General features: G+C 40.5%; 1 long non-coding RNA gene across 1 annotated transcript; it reads left to right on the plus strand.

Moving 5' to 3' along the window:
• The first annotated feature begins 2,600 nt into the window (after positions 1-2,600).
• On the plus strand, positions 2,601-3,620 carry LOC143135267 (uncharacterized). Its single transcript, XR_012988870.1, has 3 exons — positions 2,601-2,713; positions 3,191-3,245; positions 3,533-3,620. It is a non-coding gene; the product is annotated as an uncharacterized LOC143135267 (long non-coding RNA).
• Positions 3,621-5,129: the final 1,509 nt, after the last annotated feature.

Consider the following 5,129-nt stretch of genomic DNA (forward strand, 5'->3'; position numbering starts at 1 on the left):
TAAATAATACATTACTGCTGTGTAGGCTAATGTCATTATTCTGTGGCTAACAGCACGGGTAGTGGCAAAGTAGCAAAGTGACGCATGCACGACTCACATCCGGTAGCGACTCACATCGGGGAGTGACAACGCAAAGCAGAATATTTAAAGAAGGGGGCACCAAGGCCACCGTGGCCTGTAAACCTCTGATTTTCAAAGGGGCGTCACGGCCAACGCAAGGGGCTACTACGGCCACGAGCAAGTTTGTTACTGCAGCCATCCACGCTTGTTTGTATGCTTCAAGACGCAGATTGATGAGGTCATCATCTGTACGCCGGTAAACGCTTCAGGAGCGCATAGGCACTATTTGTGTGTAACGCAAGCATTATGTTATCGGTTTTAAGGGAAAAAAATCCGATAACGATATTAACAGATATTACATTTTTATGCTAATATCGGGCCGATAATATCGGTTGGCCGATATTATCGGACATCTCTAGTTTCAACATGTTAGTATAAAATGTGCAATAACTTTCAGTATTTCAAACATTTAAAAATATGTTAGTGTTTAACTAGTTAAAAACTACTTTTAATATCAAAACAGCCTTTCTAATGGGTGTCTTAAGTTTATAACATTTCAGTTCATGAACTGAACAAATGTTTCCCAGTCCTTTTCTGCTAACTTTGAGGCTCTATTTGAAGATGGCTCAGGTTCTGCGATAACAAATTTGACGTCTGTTAGCACGCTCGCCTCCCGATCCGAGGTGCTGCTGTTCGCGGGTTCGAGTTCGGGCGTGTGCAGGGCTTAATGGCGCAGGTTCAACACAACGCAGGTTACATAGGTGCCGTGACCCGGATCGGGAGTGAGGTTTAGGGGGTTGAGTGTAACGGCTGCCAGCTAGCTTAGCTGTGCTTGTGGAACGTTGGTAAACCTCACTCCCCGACGCCTCAAGAGTGCTGCTGGCATGCGAGCCTGTAGCCTGGGCTATTGGCTCAATTGTTAGCACGCTCGCCTCCCGATCCGAGGTGCTGCTGTTCGCGGGTTCGAGTCTGGGCGTGTGCAGGGCTGAATCACGTAGGTTCAACACAACGCAGGTTACATCTACAGAGGAATGAGATCACGATCTCTCTCCTTTGTTTAGCCTTCAACACCATCTCACTCCTTGCTACTTTTTCTGACCTTTTCAAAAGCTTATTTAATGTGTTGCACCGTAGTTTGGTTTGTGCCAGGTGTTTTTGAAGAGCAGCAAGTTGTTTATTCAGATCTCTTTTCTCCTTTTTGAGTTTTTTAAAGCGCATTGGTAGTCTTTCTGGAGTGGAAGAAGCCAGAGGAGCATTCACCGCATGTGTAGGGGACAGAGGCCTTTGTTCCACCTCTTGTAGTGGTATAGGTTCAGGCTCAGGTATATTAACAATGTTTTCAGGTGGTGCTTCAAATGAATCTGGGGTGAGGTCAAGCACCGCTTTTGCTTGCTTTTGTTTCTTTCTGAACTTCCTCTGAGTTTCTCTCCAATTTTCTCTTCCTTTTTCAGCATCAGCTGCAGAAACATCTTTAATTGAAGGGTGATCTGGGTTTCTGCCATTGAGAGCTTGTTTTCTTCTATGATAGCTAAAATGTTAGGAGGACATAGGCTTAATTAGAATCTTGCAATACAAGACAAAATAATTTGCATAGAACATGTAAGTGATCAAATAAATAAACAATCCTTTCAAACACATTACACACATAAAACCGTTAAAATACATATGACATTTGCAAAAAAGCATCACGTTTGTCTTACATCTCTTCATTTACTCCTGTTTACAGACTCTTCCTTTAGCTGTCCTACATTAAAATGTACTTAACACACTTTATTCATCTTATTTCAGGACATTACAATCACCTTTATTTTCTCTTTGCTAGTTTTTCCTCCCTGAGAACAGGATTTTCCTTCAATTTCTGTCTGTACCTCTGATCTCTCTTTAACAGATAAAGAAAAACATAAAAATATTAATATTTATTGTTCAAATTGCTTTTATTAAGAAAGCCTAGAATGGCATCATGTGGTATTAATATTTAACTTATTTTAAAATGTAAAAAAAGTTAGTCATCGTCAATTTAGGGCAACAGTGAAATTCTGTTGCACTGAATGACTGTTGTGGTACTGAATGACAGACATTTTACTTCAGCACATTTTACAGTTAGCCCTGTGATTAGCCAAAGCTAACACTGACCTTAGCTTAAAGCTACATTGTGTACTTTTTTGAGTTAATTCTTAGCAAAAACCCATTTGTTCTTTCAAAAATATGTGCTCATTCATGTGTAATTATTTCCACTTACTAATCAAAGTATTCTCGTAAGTGTAGAATCTGATATTCCAAATACATACGCGCGAGTCGCGCAAATGGCTGAATCCATGTTGCGCCTCCATCTTTGAAATACATTCGCCAACGAGGGACATTCCTGGAAATTCAGCTCCGCCTTTCGCGCTTGTAGGCAACACTCATTGCATGATCAGTCTACTCGCGACTGCCGGCAGATTTGAAAGTCTGTTGAAAATGGAGGATTATAACTATTCTCGAGGACATGAAAAGGAGTCGCCAAGGAAGCGAAAAAGAGAATTAAAACGCCAACGCGACCGGAAAAACAACAGACCAAAGTCAATATTGGAGTGGCTTTTCTAAGATGGAAAGAGCTCGTGAGGAGCAAGGATTTTAAAAGGGACGCCGAAATGGCCTGCTTTCTCCTCGACAGGTAATTTGGCCTATTCGTGTAAACATACAGTCTATGGTGTAAATTCGAAGTTTTATAGTTGCTTGGCTTAGTATAGCATGGTTGTCCATAACGCTAGAATGACGTCTGGGATACTTTTCCTCGCGTCGATGAAAAAGGATTGTAACATAAATCTGCTATGACGGATCACAGGCAAAGGGCACTAAATTGTAGTTATTTTTCATTGCTTTTGCTTTGTAGCCTAAATATATCCTAATCTGATAATGCTAGTATAGCCAATTCCAAGGGTGACGTTCACATCCTGAGGCCTGTCCTGTAGTCTTATTAATTGTAGACGTAGCCTACTAAATTGTCTGAACGTTTTTCACTGCATGAAAACAATTGTTGATTCTATGTGATTGTTGTTTGATAATAACTGAAAGTATATTTTTAATATCTTGGTGTTTACCATTTTATGTACTGTTATATGTTGTGAAACGCTCTGCTTATTCATTTCAGATGAGCATCTTGGCGCAATTGCAGAAGCCCCTGAAATTGAGAACCTTGAACAGAGGTAACCCATCAATGCTCATAATGTCTATACCCGATGACATTCTCTATTGTATATTTTCATGATATAAGCATTTATATATATTTTTTACAAAGCCTACATGACATGAGCATCGTGGAGGAGGATGTGGACGAAATTCAATGGTCTTGTTATGTGATGCACGTGCATGCCTTCATTGTAACCTTGCCTGTAACTCAGTCTAGGCAAAATAGCACTATACAGATTAGTAACAATATGTTGAACTATATAAAATGGCGTGTATGTCTAACGACACTGCATGTCTTCCACAGGATCAGCTTTCCAGGAGACTGCAAATTTAGAATGATGGCCCATGTTGCTTCAAAGGCACCATACAAAAAGGAAGGGTTCATGTGTAAATACCATAATTTGTTAATTTCTGAAAATAAATATATTGCAAATAACATTGTTGACCATGTTACTGTCATTTGGTGTTTCAAAATGGTAAATTACCACAACTCCTTTTTTAATGATAAGTTTGTGGATGTAATGTATGAGGTACAGCATGAACAGTCTCTTATCAATTCTAAAAGTTTTTATTATCATGAAAGCAAAATATAGCGATGTACCGGTGTAAAATAAATTAAATACAGTTTTAAAAGGAACAGGCAGTACAAGAACACTAATACAAAACTATTTACAATAACACAACATTACAACATTATAGGAAGGTGAAATAAATTCCAGAGATGTCCCTGAGGGTCAGGGAATTTATCCCTTATCCTACACACACAGCTTGGGATCACTCTTCTATTACCCTGTCCTAGAGACCCATGCTGCCAGAAAATGAAATGTCTGTAGGTAGCATATCTGAACTCTATTGTCATCACCTGGCTCTCTTACATGGCCTAATGCTGTGATGTCTGTGATGTACTGCCTGTGAATCGGGAGAAAACCTTCATCTAGGCAGTGCTATGTGTAGTGAGGCAGAAGGCTCACACAGGTGGCAGGGTTTTGTCCACAGCATTTTCTCTTCTGATCGATTGGCATGTCTCTGCAGTGTGTACAACTACACCAAGGCATCCCTGGCACAGGTGGGGGGACGACATGTCTGCACTGATGCATCAAACACCAGACCTGGCTGCCTCACTATAGCAACTGTGTGGTGAGGTTCCTGTGCTCTTGCAGGCTCATTCCATCCACAAGTCTGAAGAAATAAGACACAAGAAATAAGATCAGATAGGCTTGTTTAGGTAGCAAAGTTAGATTGTTAGCAGAGTAGTAGTAATAGTAGCCTACTCTGTGTCATTTTTCAAGTGTTCACACAAAATGATGAATACTATGTATGTGTATGGACAATGAAAAGGTGAAAATGTTGTGTAACATTTTCTATACACCATAACGTAATTATGTGTCGTGATTTCACTGGGAGACAACTCGCATCATGCAGTTGACTGGCAACAGCTAGAAATTGCTACAAACAATTGAGATACAAACAGGCAGGGAAGCTACACCAAGCGCGTGACTGAAGCGTTCCGTTCACAACGCGTAAAATCAATTTTAGATGAATGGTCTATTTTTTTTCTGCAGCAGACGCAACGCAAACGAACGTGCCTGGTGCAGCTTCCGAGCTAATTTCGGTGTCATTGACATTGATACTGTTCAGAGAAATATATTAAAAACACAAACCTCCGTTGCTTCTCTCCTTTGTCTTTGAAGTTCTTCCAGTCTCTCCTCGTCATCTTTTGGAGTCTTACTTTTTCTTTGCATAGGAGGTCTCATCGATCCTCTGCCACCGGCTCTTGGCTTTTCTTTACCTTTCCCTCTTCCTTTACCTTTCCCTTGCACCTCCGTTGCATCGACTGATCTCTGACTCTGCTCACTGAGAAAAATAGTAGGCTACGCTGTAAACATTGCCTTTACACTATT

The sequence above is a fragment of the Alosa pseudoharengus genome, unplaced genomic scaffold (genome assembly GCF_046254945.1).
Source record: "Alosa pseudoharengus isolate Yale_2024_CS ecotype anadromous, Long Island Sound unplaced genomic scaffold, YU_APseudo_1.1 YU_APseudo_1.1_scf_2, whole genome shotgun sequence".
Taxonomy (NCBI): domain Eukaryota; kingdom Metazoa; phylum Chordata; class Actinopteri; order Clupeiformes; family Clupeidae; genus Alosa; species Alosa pseudoharengus.